This window comes from Eschrichtius robustus, chromosome 5, assembly GCF_028021215.1.
Source record: "Eschrichtius robustus isolate mEscRob2 chromosome 5, mEscRob2.pri, whole genome shotgun sequence".
Lineage (NCBI taxonomy): Eukaryota > Metazoa > Chordata > Mammalia > Artiodactyla > Eschrichtiidae > Eschrichtius > Eschrichtius robustus.
Window position 1 is genome coordinate 85,323,045 of NC_090828.1, and position 17,045 is coordinate 85,340,089.

Genomic DNA, 17,045 nt, shown 5'->3' on the forward strand with positions numbered 1-17,045 from the left:
TTCAATTTTCTTAAATTTACTGAGGCTTGATTTGTGACCCAAGATGTGATCTATCCTGGAGAATGTTCCATGTGCACTTGAGAAGAAAGTGTAATCTGCTGTTTTTGGATGGAATGTCCTGTAAATATCAATTAAATCTATCTGGTCTATTGTGTCATTTAAAGCTTCTGTCTCCTTATTTATTTTCATTTTGGATGATCTGTCCATTGGTGTAAGTGAGGTGTTAAAGTCCCCCACTATTTTTGTGTTACTGTGTGAGGGTAATCTTCATTTGTACGAGAGAACACTGAACGCAGATAATCATGGAGCTGGGAACAGCTATGATTGTTGGCATACTTTGAGAGTCCAGAGCTTTCCAATGAATATTGCACTGCTCTGTAACCTGGTATTTTTTTCTCTGTGTCAAGAATCTCATCTTGGTGGCTGGGCTTATGTAGCTCCGTCTTGAAGTAGGCATCAATGCAATGTTTGGGTATTTTCATTTCAATTTTGGTGGAGGGGACAATGACAAATTTCTTTTGTGTTCAACATAGAGAAACTAAATTGAGGACCAGAGATCCAATTACAAGTAGCAAGCTGCTTCAGGAAAGTCACATTTTTGCCTCTGCAGTGACCAGTAGAGTTGATCTGTAAATGACCCTATCTCTAAGTTTTCTCACATGGTAACAAAAGGGTTTTTTTCAGTGGCTCAACAGCTTTTCAGTCACCTCTTCAGTAGGATAATAACTAGATATATTGCCAAGTTTGAACACTTGAGTGCCACCATTCTTGTTACCAGCAACTGACTTGTGACAGTAGCAAGAACCATCTCCTTTTGCCTCTCAATGTTGGATTTAACTGCCGAACTTTTCCTCTTGCACATGGCTTTCCTTGGATGGGGAATACCTGCAGATTCCACTGACTAAGACAGAATTTCAGCTGTAGTGGTTTTCCCTTTCTTGGGTATTTTTGCCCTGTGGTTATCCTTCTTAACCTTGCCACTGACATCACCCTTCTTTTGCTTTTCCCTCCTTAGTGTCTGGGTTTTCAGCTTTATTTTACCACCATCTTGCATGACAGGAGAGCACAATACAATTTTTGAGAGTCTTTTTCTTCTTACAATTCTAAATAATTAGAATTTTAAATAGTAATGATACAATGGTTTCCATCTAGTTTTATTTTTCTTAGTAAAAAATAGAAGTTAAAAATATTTCATTTGGTGAAATCTTGACTCTTAGATCCATTCACTTTATATTATGTTGCTGCGACACAATCAATCTCACATTTCCCCGTATGGCTATACCTATACATATGATGAAATCCAATGTAAGGAAAGGAAATAGTGAAAAAAAGGGGGGGGGGTGGGAGAGTCTAAAATCTAGAACCAGAGATTTTTCATCACCTTTAGTTAATGCTAATGCATTTCTTACAATTCAAATCATTAAAATTCCTAACAATGTTTTCTGGAACCAACAGTTGTGAGCGTATTGTCAGCACTGTAAGCAAGCATTCAATGTGAGTTTCTATTTTAATAGAAATCTTGATATGCTCTTTATCATATACATGCTACATAAAATAAATGGGATTTTTCTAGAGTTCCTTTTTTCTCTCTATAATAAACAGGAGTACCAATGAATGATGGAGTTGAATACCCTGCTGTTTATTTCTATGTTGCAGAAAACATAGAAAGGGCATCAAAAATAACTAGTGTTTATAGTACTTGGAAAGTTTGTGATGGAATTACACATTGTAAAATTAGCTAATTGACAAAGTTGTTATAACACTGAGTTTGCATTTTATATTTTTTAAGTGCAAACACAAAAATGAAACTACATATATGAGATAGTCATGAGACTGGTATTTGTACCTGCTATTTAATATAACTGAATGCCTTTTTTCTCCATATGTGGTATTTTTAATGCTCTTTACTAGTATATATTCATAAGGTTTCAGGTACAGAACTATATAATTAGTATTTTAGCTAACTGAGAAATATTACACAGGTACTTTATTAATCATTTTAAGCAAACCGAGGATAAGACATTTGTCATTCATTGTTGTATTGATATGTATGCTAAACCTTTGCACACATATGTGAATAAATAACTGCTTTTCAAAGAATTAAAGTAAATATTAAAAAATTCTTAACACCAAAAATATAAAAAATAAAGGTTGGTATTTATCTTGTGATTCAGAAGATTCTACTAAATTTCAACTTTAGGCAAATACATGATATCATGGGAAAGGCATTTCAAAAAATTCTTGTTATCAACTCATTTATTTGGTATTTGCTTCTTCTTGAGACTCTAGGATTCAAAAATTATTCCAGTTTTAATTTAGTTTAAGACTCATGAGGGAAAGGGCAGTCATTTTTATTTTGGATTCCCAGTTCTGTAAACTTTACCTCTAACGCAATCCAAAAAATCCTCAAAGATGTCATCTGGTTCATTTATTGATAAGGCTTGTAAGGTACAGAGGCCTATAACGCATAGATCCTGAAGAAAGACAACATGGCACAATGAGAAGAGCTGGGACCTTTAAGCATAGGTGCAAATCTTTGCCCTGACACTTATTAGGCATGTGAATTTGTGCAGGTTAGTCAACCATAAAGGTGCCAAATCAGCCTCATCCCTAACCCATTTTGTTCCAGATGGTTATACAGAATGATAGAATGTGTGCAAACGTCTCCACTTAGTGCTAAGCTCATTTTTGTCAAGCCCAAGTCTTACTCATTTTTCCATAAGCCATATTTCTTACTCAAGGGATGTGTGGATATTATAGAAAAGATGAAGTGGAATTCACCAATTGTAAAAGAAGATCACTGTAGAAAAATGACAATGAAGAAAGGTCAGTAGATAATACCTAGACTACTTCATGAAGAGCAAACAACTCAGAAGTATGGGCTAGTGGTGCTAGCTTTATAGTCTTCCTGGGCCAAATGAATCACACCCTCGTGAGATAGATTTCTCCTGGGAAACATTTTTAGTGACACATCCTGCTCCACCTTAAATTTATTCTGTTAAAAAAGAAATCTCATATCTAACACATCTAGTTTAAGGTTTGAGCTCTGCAGCATATATTTTAAACAGAGAAAGCCAAAGTCCTTACACAGTTTTCATCATTAAAAAGGCACATCTTCAGTAAAATTACAATAACGGTAGCAGTAGCCTTATCTGTTCTCTGCCAGGTAAACACCAATAATATTCTAAAAGCAATCTCTTAAAGATAGTTCTAATCCTTGCTGACTTACATGGCAAATATTTCTTTGAATGGAATTACAGCCTGGGGAATAGAGGCAGAATGAAGGAAAAAAATCCTTTCTAATATAGTTATACAGACCTGACATCTCAGAAACAGTGGCTGACTGTGGCAAAAGTTTGACTCAAGAGTATTGCTATGTGCTTTCTTTTTTCCAAATGCTGCAAATAAGGCAAACGGCTTTCTTAAATCAGAGCCAAAAATACAGAGTAAAATACAGCAGAGACCAAAAATTTATATTAAGTTCTTCATTCCATTCGTTGGGAAGTTGAAGCAGTAGTCAAATATGATGACTTGTAAAAATACATTCTAGGATTTGTTCATCTTCTTATATGTGAGCTTAGTCCAGAAGTTAAGTCTAATCACAATTAAATTGGCATGGACTTTCTATCTTGAAAATAATCTAGCAAGATGAAAGCAATAAAAATACACACTAGGTTTGCAGTTGGATTCTGCCCATGATAGAGTTATAAGACAGAGTTATATATTTAAGCCATTAATAACATGAACTATCAATAAGAAAGTCACTGTATTGAACTCAAAGCATTATCATATTTGGCAGAAATGTTTTCTTAAATCTTAGGTGCATTATTTTTCAGGTCATTTGGTCCCTTTTAGAAAACTACAATTTATCACCACCATGTTTAACAATCGAGTGAACTGTCACATTTCTAAATAATGTACATATTTTAGGCATCATGCTGTCATTTTGATAAAGTCATTTTACTTGGAAAAAGAGTTACTATTTTTCATTCATCACAGTTTGCTTCCGAGGGTCATTTCAATTTCTTTTAATTGTACTTAAGTGTTTCTGCCCCTTTCCCCTTGGTGTTTGTTAGTTGCTTTTAATGTGATTTCAGAATTGTAAATGGCTCAACATATTGGTAAGTGAATTTTTGAGGGTTTTTTGTTTTTTTTTTTTCCATCTAGATCAGTGAAGTAAACAGGGTGAAAGTAGAGAGTGGCATTTCTTCCTAACAGGTTTTCACTAAAGGAGGTAGTGAGTTAATGCAAATTTTTCCTGAGAGCATAGTTTACAGAATATGCATTTCATCAATACTATTAACTTATTTGTGCTTTAACTAATGTTTTCTTAAGATCCATGTAGGTTTTTCCAGCATGATGCTTTTACAACTATTATTTGCACTGCTATTAGGATCAGGGAAAGCTAGCTAAAGATTTCCATTACCATTTTATGGGTGGTAAACTCAAATGTTAACAGGGGCTAGGCAGGTATGTAAGGGGCAAAAATGGCTCACTGTCAAAGAATAAGAAATAATAGGGACTGAGAGAAGACGTCTCATCCAAAGGGATCAGCTGTTACTCAGTCTTGACCTATAAGAGTCACCCATCAGGTCGACCAGAATATGTCTCTGGGCCAACTTCAGCCTGCAGGCTATCAATCTGTAACCGTTGTTTTAGAGATCAATTTGTTGAGGGTTAAGTAACATAAACCAAACTAGGCTGGTGTTTGTGGGAAGGTTGAAGCTTAGGAAGATGAACTTTAGCATCAATGGCTGGCTTCATGGGTGCACAATCTGGGTCGTTCGAGGAGGCCCCACATTTAGAGGGCCCACGCTTGTTTCAGTGGTCTGCTGTGTGGTCTTGAAATTGTTATTACTTTTGAACAAGGGGCACCCCAGATTCATTTAAAACAGGGTGCAGTAGATTACATGGTTGGTTCTGATCTTGTTCAAGGAAATATTTGAAGCATTTTTCTCCTGAATGAGTGACTATACCTCTCTGCAAACTTCATTAACTACTGGGGAGTGTTAGAAATGGAGGGATTACTATGCTATTGTCAATCTGCTCAGCTTATTTCTTTTGTGGATTTGAATATACTGGTTGCCTTCTCCCCATTACTCTCTGTATTCTGTATTACTTACCTGCAAAAAGAAGGCAAGTCATCTGATTCATCACAGAAAGAGACTAAGGTAGAAAATCAGTAGTTCTAGCTTTAAAATTACTTGATTGGCGAAAAGATTTAAGGATTTCCCAAAGATAGACCAACGGCTTCCTTTCTTTCTTTGAATTAAATACAAAAAATTAAAAAGATTAAAAAAATATTTTAACCCCCAATGATATGGACAAACATGGTTTTCACCCCTCTTAGTTGTTTCTTATTTGTATGTGGAATATATTATCACTTAAATTTGTCATTAGAATTGGCCATTACTAGTGATTTACACCTAATATCTGATTTTAGAGTCAGTCATCTCTCTGAAACAGAGTCAAGTACAGCACAGACTTCTCTGGCGTTCACTAAAAAGCCATCTAACCTTTTTGTAGATCCTTAGACACCTGTAATCCACCAATTTCCAGCTCATAGAAAAAAAAGGGATGAGCATTTAACTTTGAATCTTGGGAGCAGAACTCTTAGCTGGATTAATTTATTTTTCTTACCCATCAATGTTTTAGATTTATATCCACTTTCCTGTTATATTTGATGCCAACCCACATTCCTCTGTTGTGGTGCAGGTATGACTAAGTACTGTCTCGTTCCGCTGAATCGAGCTTCATTTGTCTTGGGTTCTACAGGCTGGCTGCATACATGACAGCACACAGTGACAGTAATTTGCACTGATCTGCCCCCACTGCTAGTCCTGCTGCTACAAATAGCAATTGATTATTATGCTGTAGTGTTATTGACTGTCACTATGAACACAAGATTTATTTCATTTTTAAAGTAACTTGCTGCAGATTTGTTTAGTACAAAAGCAAAACAGGGAAATATTCATTTCTAAGAATTATTTGCAGTCACAAATGTAACTTTAAATCCTGGTCATGAAACATTTACTTTAAATCATAGTAAACAAAAACTTTATTGTGGTATTTATTTTAGTGTAATGTAAATAAATAATTTCCAAAAGCCATAAGAAAATCAGTATAAAACTGAAATATTTTTCCCATCCCCAATTTCAGAAGAGATACACACAGAAAATGACTAGATACCTTTTCATCTTTTATTTTTTTTCCTTATCGGTAAATGCTTTCTCTGTTCAAAAAAAAAGTTGGAATCCTATTTCATACACATTTATTTCTTGACCTATCTGCTATTCTGAAGGTCTCAGTTCTTCCACGACCCTATAGTATCTCACCCTTTTTACTCTTCTTTCCCCACAAATGACCAGAAAATGTTGTTGTGTTTAGAACTACAATTATGCAGATTTGTGGAGTTAATATCTATTGAGTGCATTGGTGACCGATATATCTTAATTTGTAAATGTGTGCCTTCCTAAACTGCACATTAAACTTTCTCTATTCTTTAAAGCACATTATTAGGTAGCAAAACTGATTTATTTTATTATGCTGTGCCATCATGAATCTTACGTCTTGACTACACCCACAAGTATACTATTTCTGTCTGAAACTAAAAATTTGAGTTGTATGTAACACAAAGTTTAGAAAACAAAAATAGAAAGAGAACTACAGAAAACCTCAAAGACTTAACTGTCTAGTGCCTCTCTGCTCTCTGAAGGACACTCTGGGGCAAGTACAGTTCATGATTGAATGGGCCTGTGAGAACTTCAACATTCCTGAGTGGAACAACCAATGGATGGGTTCTTATAGTTTGGGATAATAGAAGAGTTTTAGAGATCCTGTCTTGCCATTTAATTTGAATTCCTTTGGTACTTTATTCCCAAGTATTTTATTTTATTAAAAAATAAATAGAAATCTTTTTATCTGATCAGAGGTAACTGGAAAGAAATACTTAAATTCAATATCTATTTGAAAGGTAATCTATTCCCAGGTCTGAACTATACTGTTACCGGGGTGGCTCAGCTATTTGTGGTTAGAAAGTGATTTCACCTTCTATTTTGAGATTCCCCAGCATCCATAAATCTGCCAAATGCAATTGTAAAAGCATATTTGTGCTAAAATTGCTGTTATCGCTAGATAATTTAACTTTTCTCTGTACTAACAAAGGAAGAAAAATACGTAGAGGAATTACAGAACAGAAACAGGGATAGTCAGTCCTATGCTTTGTTTTAGATTTGGTTTAGATTTTAACATTTGTCCACATTAGACAGTACTCAAAACCTGTTTATGGGACTTCCCTGGTGGTGCAGTGGTTAAGAATCTGCCTGCCAATGCAGGGGACACGGGTTCGAGCCCTGGTCCGGGAAGATCCCACATGCCGCGGAGCAACTAAGCCCGTGCGCCACAACTACTGAGCCTGTGCACTGGAGCCCGCGAGCCACAGCTACTAAAGCCCTTGCGCCTAGAGCCCGTGCTCTGCAACGAGAGGAGCCACGGCAATGAGAAGCCCGCGCACCGCAACGAAGAGTAGCCCCTGCTCGCCTCAACTAGAGAAAGCCTGCGCGCAGCAACGAAGACCCAACGCAGCCAAAAATAAAATAAATAAATAATTAAACAAACAAACAAACAAAAAGAAATATCTTCTAAAAAAAAAAAACCTGTTTAGAAGTACATAGATGTAAACCATAAATGGGTAGTACAAATTGTTGTGTATTTTGGGTAAACTAAGGCTGTCAGATATTAGTAAAGGGAATTTCCACCAATATTTTAATAATTAGAACTCTCATTGGTTGAAGGAAAGTGGACAGCTTTTCCAAGGCAGCCACTGAGGCAACGGAAGTCTAGATTAGTTATCTTTCAAAAGTTATATATATATATATATATATATATATATATGTATATGTGTGTGTGTGTATATATATACATATATATATATTCACGTGTGAAAAGCAAATGACAGTTATTATTCATTTCACAGCCATGACATAATTCAAATTAATGCTAAACAGCTATGTATTTATCAATTAGCATTATTTTCCCATCCCTCTCTGACTCCCTGTATTGTTGTAATTCCATCAAATAGTCATTTGCTTTTTTATGGTAATAATCCCTTCACATTCTTTCCTTTCATCTGTACCCTTGTGTGCTATTTGTTGTTCTGCTAAATCCCTCTTATAGAGGCCTATGTATTCCAAGAGCTTGATGAATAATTGGAAATGTTTTATCCCTGAGCTTCAAAAAAGTGCTAGAAATAATTATAAGCAAACACCTTCTGTAGTGTCCTGTATCAATCCAATCCCTGCTTTATGCTGTTTGTACTTTAGATAGAGAAGGAAACAGCGAGATCTTGGTTACCAGCTCTTGCAGCATAAAGGGGACAGATGTTTCAGTTTCCATCTTTTTTTCTTCTGTCTTCTCTGTTCTTTCTGGCAGCTTGGGCTGTTCACTACAATACGTTCCACAGTTAGTCAAGCCTGTAATTTCACAAGGTACAGTTAATTATTGATCAATCAAAATGAAATTCATAATCCTTTTGGCAACTTGTGCTGTACTTGAACTTCTCTCATGCCCATAAAATAGCTTAATGGTCTACAGTATAATGAATATGAAGGATATGAACTAATGTTCAAAGAAGCAGGCAAATCCTACCTTTCTTGCTTGTGCCAATTCAGGATTATTCTTCACCACGTACTACATACTGCTAAGTTTTCTTCAACAAATCAGCTAAAGATTCAAGCCTTCCCCCGTCCCCATCCTGACCCCGGATGGAGAGCTTTCATATCTTCTCCAAGAATTTGATTCCATTTAAGATATTTACTTAATGTTTGAACGTATATTTTCTATTCTTTAGTTTTTTCTACATAAACCAATTTAGTCAGATAATAAGGTAGCTCTCACGAGCCATACAGTTGTGTTTTCAGTACCACAACGTACTGTTTTCTCTGAACAGGCAGTTTACCTGCATTAAAAATGAGGTACTTCATGTGTCAAAGAATAATGACTCCCCTCTTTCTCTTAGTGAAAACACAGATTAAAGGGGGAAAAAAAATCCCCAAACCCTGGTAGCTTACATGTGCTGTATATGCAGAAGGATATTACAGCTGATTTCTAACCAGCTATTCATTCAAAACTTATTGAGAGCCTCCTATGTGCAAAAGGTCTTGCTCTGAGGGATACACAGAGAGTAAGATGGAGACTGGCCTATGAGAGTCTGGGAACTAAGCATTGTCATAGTACCTAATGACAAAGTCTTCAGTGGAAGGATTTTGGCTCCGGGGAGTAGAAGAGCTGAGGAGAAAAGTATAATTTTTTAGTACATGGGTAACCAAGCTCATACATTTGCTATCAGAATGGTATCTTCCTCTAAGAAACACATTCACGCTACAACCCAGACAACCTTCAGTCCATCTGGGCACTGTGTGCTTAATGCCCCACCAACCACTGTGTTTGCAGTACTGGCTTGCTACCTACCAAGGTGAATGAGTCATGCTTCCTTTCTGCAGGCTTTGTATGATGTGAGGCTGGGTCGGTGAATGAAGATGACTGCTGTACCCACAGCTGATAGGTTCCTTTAACTTCCCAACTTTGTTTCCATCTGGCTAGCTCAGTTCTAAGGCTATCTCTTGTTTCCCATGAGATTTCAGTGTGCAGTTTTGCCTTGTCACAAACACTATTAAGCAAACAGAAACCCAAAAGATTTAAGAGAACCTGAGTAACATTCTAATCCTCATAGACAAGAGAGGCTAGTCCAGATATTCACTAAAGTAACCACACTTCTAGGTGAAAGTGTGTAGAGCCATAGAAAGATGTAAAGACATAATGCTTCAAATAGAAAGACCATTTGTGACTGGGGGAATCAGGGGAGGTTTTCATATTTCATGGCCAGTTGAGCTGGACCTCATAGGACAGGTCGTTTTCATCCAATGCAGATTGACTGGGGATAAGCAGTTGGTAAGCAAGATGGAAGGAACTCTTGAACAAAGGTTTGTGACAGGAAATATAGCCATGTTATTTAGTGTTTATTTGCTTTGATTGTATGTCTACCAGGCAACACCAACCTGTTCTTAAGGTTGTTGATGCACTTGATAAGTACACAAATTAAGTGAGTTTGAGACCGAGCATTTCCAAGTGGAAAAACATTTCACTTTCAGAGTGTTTCTCAGTTATTTTCTACAAGGTGCCATATCCTCTCCACTCAGAACTGGATCCTTCATGTCCTGTTCCTGCCTCTGCTTCCCATGGACCTATGAGGGTGTTGCTGCCCCAGAGACCCCCACTGGGATGTTGAGGGGGAATGCACAGCCTCTCTCTTCACCACACAACCTAAATGAAGAGCAGGCTCTCCCCTGGAATCGTCACAGAACAACAGAAGTTAATTTGCCAGTCGTCCCAACTTTTCTCCTGGTTTGAAGATAACAATAGGGAAGAACAGCAGGATATCACTGCTTCCTTTGTGGTTGCCCTCACAGCTGTACCTTACATTCATCTTTGGGGATCTTTACATGGCATGAGTTTGCCCGGATCCCAGTCTTTCTCAAGGTCACAAAACGGCCCAGCACCTCAACCAGGAGACTTCTAGTGTATCTTAACCTTGGCATCTGGACCAGCTTCCAGAGACCCGATTGCCTCTCCAACAGTCTAGGGCAAAACTTCAGTTTGATCTCAGCCTAGGATACCTGAAATGCTCCTAGAGATACTCTTTATCTGCTGGCAGAGGCATTTGCTCCCAGCGAGAAAATCAGGTTACAATGTCAATGTCCAACCTGAAACAGATTTACTATGAGCTAAGGAAACCTAAGATTTTAAGGCATCTTTCAAGACTTCCTACGTGATTTTATGCTTGTAGTTTTGTATCTTTTTTTCTTAAAGAACCCCCCCCTCACAAATGGTATAAGTTTCAGGTACCACAAAACCTAGATCTGACTCTCCTTCCAATCTAGAGTTTTAGAGTTTTTCATCTGAAGTTACATCACCCGTGAGACCTTCCCAGTCCCAGGCTAGAGCAAGCTCCCAACTCTCACCCAAACCTTCTCCATGTCCCACCTCCATCCTGTGGTGAGACTCTTTTCTCATATCCTTTCTACTGTAGAGTTGGCCCTCCATATCTGTGGATGCAGAACCTGCAGACACGGAGGTCCAACTGTACTACATCTTTTTATATAAAGGACTTGAGCATCCATGGATTTTGGTCCCCATGGAGGATCCTGGAACCAATCCCCTGCAGATACCAGGGACGACTGTACTGTTTTCAGTTTGTCATTACCTACAGGATGTGATCAACAAGAACATAGACACAGACACACAGACACACCATATACACATCTCCAGGATCTCGTTGTTGTATAGCAAACTGTTTAAATGCACAGAGAAAATATTCTTTGGAAATAAATATTTATTGTTTTGGCAAGGTTGGTGAAAAGGGAAGTAACCTGATCAGAACAAAGTTTTAGCATAATTAACCACAGCATACGTCATGTCAGGAGGGCAGATCAAGAACATATGCCCCATTTTTTTTTTTCAGCCCAGATCCCTCTGGGCCCTTAAGAACACGTTTCCATGACTTGGGGTCACTGAAACTCTTTACATGATATAGCAGCAGCACCTTCACTGATGACTTCAGCCCTAGGCTGTAGAAGGATGAGTGCTCTGAATCCGAGTTCGGATTCGGTAAAGTAAAAGCTGAACTTGGGGAACTTCTTCCCTCTCATGAATTGCAGTGGACATCTTTCCCCCAAGAGTCCACACCCTGATGAACTGAAAAGCAGAACACAGACTCTTTTCCTAATGTGTACTACTTAGATTTTCAATGGACTCATCAAAGCTCCTGGGGCTGTTCTGAAAGTGTCTGGGTCTCTCTGTTCCCAAATCCCTAGTGAAACTGGCCTCCAAGAGGTATTTGAAGTCTGCATACCATGGAGATCTGCCTTCAGTTAGAAGTACCCGGTGCTGTGGAAAGACCTTGAGCTCTAGACTTGACACATCTGCCTTTGACTGAGGGTGACTAAACTCTTGGCCTCTGTCTCCTCATCTCCAACCCTCCTCACAGCATTGTCAGGGAGATTAACTGAAACGTTATACCTAAAACACTTGATACTCAGTAAATACTCACTAAATGGTGGCTACTTCTATTAAGTTCTATAACAGTTTGGGAAAGGTCATGCCTGAGAATCTTTTCTTTAGTTCAACTGAGTTATAATTTTCTTGCTTGGGGTTCCCTGATTATAAATGTGAAAAAGTTTAGATGAGTATGTATGTGAAAATTACTGTGTTACAGACTGATTTTTACCTGATAGCATATCATAACATTTCTCTCTAAATGTAGAAAAAGTCTCTACTCTATATAATATATTGACCAGGATCTGGAAAAAGCTCTTCAGGAATAATTAATTTTAAAATCTGTATTAAATATATTTGTGCACATGCTTATAAAAATCACAATTCAAAACATTAAATATGTATATAAATATACACTTTCTCTCTCTTCAGAGGCAACCACACACTTTAACCATTTCATAAGGGTGAGGGAGTCATCACAGAAGATAGCAAAATGTACAGAACTACGTTTTCAGCATCTTAATATTTCCTGATATTGAGAACATGATACAAAAATATAAGTAGAAATGACAGTCCGATACTTGTAACTTTAGAAATGAGATACAGAAAATACAATTATTATCAGAGAACAGGATGGTATTTTGGGGAGGAATTACATTTCCCTCCAACTCGTCCCACATAAAACTTGTCATTTCACAATGAAAACTTGTTGCTCTAATACAGGGGCCTACAGACTTTTTCTGCAAAGGACCAGATAGCAAATGTTTAGGTTTTGCTGGCCAGATGGTCTCTGCTACACAACGAGCTGCCAGATTTGGCTCAGGGTCTTTAGTTTGCCAAGCACTTTTCTAAAGTAACATATGACAAAAGGAAGAACACAAAGCAAGGATAAAAGAACCTGCAGGAGGAGATGATAAAGTTACAGACAGAGAGGTATTGCAAAAAAAGAGGACAGTGGTAGTACAGAATGGAGTTCATGCTCTTTATCCATTCATTCCTATCACTCTATGGCAGAAGACTTCCATCTCAGGGTATAACGCTAGGTATATTGATGCCAGGTAACTTGCTTTATTAGGAATTTACATTTTACGGGATAGAATATATTATTTCCAAACCCCAGGGTTTTGATACTTAAAATAGTCTGAAGTTATTCAAATTGCCTCATCTACTCCTAGGAGTTTCAGTTCAACCCTGACTACCAAGATCCCAGCCACTGACCTCTGAGAAAATTCCATGTTTCAGAGGAGAGATAAATAAGCATTTTATCCCAGCCCCTTTCCCAGTCAGCATAATGACACCACCACAAACTCCATGAACCTAGCATAAAGAGACACATTTGCTGCTTAATGCTACTTAGTTTGTGTTATTTAAATCTGGAGCCTGAGCTTTGTGAATTCGTGATGGAACAACTTTGGCAAATAGAAAAATAAACTTTGCTTCAGTGGAAGATTAGTCTGGAGGCCCAGTGGACATTTCACAGCAGTAAAATCCATGCAAAATGAATTTGGGCAAGAATAGTCTGTCTAAGATATCAATTTGCCCAAATAATATATTTATAGACTATTAGTACATCTAGGGGAAAAAAGCACTAGATTGAAAGTGTAAAATTTCACTGATAAAAATGATCCATTCTCAAATGTCAACCAACATTAACAGGGAGAATTTGACACTTTTAAATAAAAAATGTTGTGTAAATTACACAAGAAATCTATGGAGACACCTTCAGTTCTTATTTTCTCCTCTATCCTGCTCTAAAACATGCAATAAATCTTTTTCAGTTGGAGAGGCTTAATCTGTGTGTATAAGGAGACTTAGAGGCAGTGCCTTTTCTTCCTGGGCGCCTGTGTGCAGGGCTTTTTTCAGATATTGATTTTGAAAGTGATATCACACCAGAAGGTACATTGATATGGTGTCGGGTAAAAGAAAACGGCCAAGAATACTTGCAGTCTAATCAAACCTCTGTCCAAGCCCCACACTCTGATGAAATCCAATCAATAGAGACGATTAAATGACACATACAGAGTCACCAATATTAAATACACTCCATTTCCTGTACAAGAGCTTGATGACACAAAGTGGACAAGATAAAACTTGACTCTGCAGGTTTATTTACAGGGTCGGTGCTATATATAAATGTGAGTCTGAAAATTTGACTCAGTCACTATTTGCCTTACAAATTAAGGTGCCAACTGGGCATCTACAAACCACCTGTGTTGGATAGACTATGAAGGGGAGCAAATCATAGAGGGTATGATTTGACAATAATCATTTGGAGGAGACCAGTATTTATTTTAACATCTGGTATTTGGTTTTATGATGGAAGACACACAGGAGACAAGGAAATAATAAGACTAACAATAAAAATAGGTATGATTTATTGAGAGTTTGCTATGAGCCAGCCAATGTGCTAATTGCTTTACAATTATTATCTCACCTACAAATATCATCTCACTGTATTTTCAGGGTTGAGGAAACTAAGATTAAGATGCGTTCAGTGGTATAGAAGTGGGAGAGATGAAAATTGAACTCAGCATTGCCTGACTCCAAAAGGCAGGCTCTCCAACAGCATGACCCAAATCCATTGCTAACTGTGACTATGATCTTGGAAAAACCTATCTATGTCCATTTCACTGTAGTCTTCTTCTTCTGTAAAGTGAGAGGCTTAAACTAACTAACCTAAAGTGTCTCTCTTGATCTAAATGTCTAAGAATTGGTGGTTGCACCATGCCTGACTGCTAGGTATTTATAAATTGTGAATAATATCACCTCATCAAAATTACTCATTTATTGTTAAGAAAGGGTATGTTTTCAAGGGTCACAAATTTTTTGCTCCTTATTTTAACAGGGATGACACACTAAGAAAATAAGAAAAAATATTTGGAGACAAGGCTTAGTTCACTGGATTCAGTAGTATTTTTGAACTTTCTGCCAGGGGAACCCTTTAGTGGCTTGGTATGGTGCAGATTATGGGAGAAGCTGGCTAGTTCCAACTACCAAGTACTTCTCCTTAGACTCAGGCAGTGGGCCTTAGCATTTTTTCTCATCAGATTATCTCACTTTTGAAAAACAAAATCATTGTGCTCTCAATTTAATCAAGCTCTGCAAAGTAAATTAAATATACACACTTCATCATTTTAAAATATTTTACAAAACACATATATGGCTTACCATGTGCCAGATACTATTTGAAATGCTTTATAAATATTAATGTATTTCTCACTCATAACAACCCATGGGATAGATACTGTTACATTATCCTCATTTTTTTTTTTTTGGCCGCATCACGGGGCTCGTAAGATCTTAGTTCCCCCACCAGGGATTAAACCCCACCAGACACTGAACCCGGGCCCTCAGCAGTGAAAGCTCAGAGTCCTAACTACTGGACCGCCAGGGAATTCCCGATGTTATCCCCATTTTGTAGATGCAGAAACTAAGACAGGGAGAAGTCAGTAGCCCATCTAAAGGCATCCAGGTGAATGGACGTACAGAACCAGGATTTGAACTGAGGCATCTGGCTCTAGAGAACTTGCCCATAGCCATTAGGCTCAGCTGTTCCTGCTGTGCTTAGGAAGAAGTTTTATGAAGAAGGTAAACATTTTTAAAGATGTTTACAAGAAGTAAAATAAAAAGCCTTTTATGCTATTGAAAGGTATGGTAGGAAGGCAGTAAACCTATAGAAAGTATTTCCCTTGAAGAAGGTCAGACTAAATTCACCCTGGAGAAAGGACAGGAACAGATATGACCACAAATTCAATTCATGCAAATCCCCAGACAGCTGGCAGGCAATTATGAGTTTTGACTACTTTTACCACTACTGACATTTTTGACACATAAGCGAGTATCAGGAAGTATTTCACCAGAATTCAAAATATCAGGCAAAACTTCTGGACAGTGGCTTCTTTAAGAAAAATGTTATTCGCTGATCATTCTCAGAGTAATATATTTTTTATTTTTTTAAGAGCAAGAGTAAGAATGAAAAATATCTGCTTGCTTAACATAGTAACCTGATTCTATCAATAGTTAATTCCTGCCCTTTGCCTAAGAGGTATCATGGCCACCAGCCTCACCTATGTCATAGTTACTTCTTTGTCTGCCCTTTTTTTGGTCTCTTTTCCCCCTGGAAGGTAATCTCACTGATTTCCTTTGTCTAGTTATGCAAAATAGCAAATGTCAAAGCTTGGAAACTGGTAATTTGGCAATTTTAGACAATCACCTTATAAGCACGTTTTAGTACACCTTTGAAGCAGGAGAAGTTCAAAGGCTTTGAAAAGACAACTCTTGCTTTGCCTGTTACTATGAGTCATTTGAAGTAATTGGTCTTGTCTGATGTATGTTTTGAACTGAGGAAGTAGAGCTTTATTACCACAATCAGATACAGGTTTTTAGCTGAGGAAGTGGAGTTTTCCTCACAGATGTAGATGCATGCTTGATAAGGCAGAAAACAGACAGATGTGCCTCTATGCACAAGGGAAGAGGTGTGGAGAAGGAACCAAATGAAACAGTTGAGAAAATTCCATGAAGCTACGGTAAAGTGCTTTTGGAAGCCGTCCCAGTTAGGAAATTTCTCACAAGCAAGCAACTCATAATTTAGACGCAGACTTTAGACTTTAATTTTGATACCTACCCAAATCTACCTATTATCCTCATTATGTTAAAAGTGGGTCAGTGATTTGCACATAAGTAAACTGGGTAAAGGAAAATCATCTTCTTAAAAGAATATTAACTAATCTTTTTACTTCTCTTTTACAAATATGGCTCCTAAAGTCAGCTTTGCTTCATTAGGTTTTTTTACAGTGAAGACTGATGTTTCAGAAGCTATCTCATGAAAAATAAATGGCAAAAATGTTCAACTCCAGAGAATATACCCATCTATGTTAACTTCTTTTGGCACCTTCCTTCAATAACATTTGTTAATGGTTTTCCATGTGTGTATATGTGTGTAAATGAAGGAAGAAGACCAAAAATAAAACAAAACAAAACAAAAAAAAACTGAA

General features: G+C 37.4%; 1 pseudogene; it reads right to left on the reverse strand.

Annotated features, from left to right (window-relative positions):
• Window positions 1-236: 236 nt before the first annotated feature.
• Window positions 237-17,045, reverse strand: part of LOC137764640 (large ribosomal subunit protein eL6-like) — a 32,250-nt pseudogene continuing 15,441 nt past the window's right edge.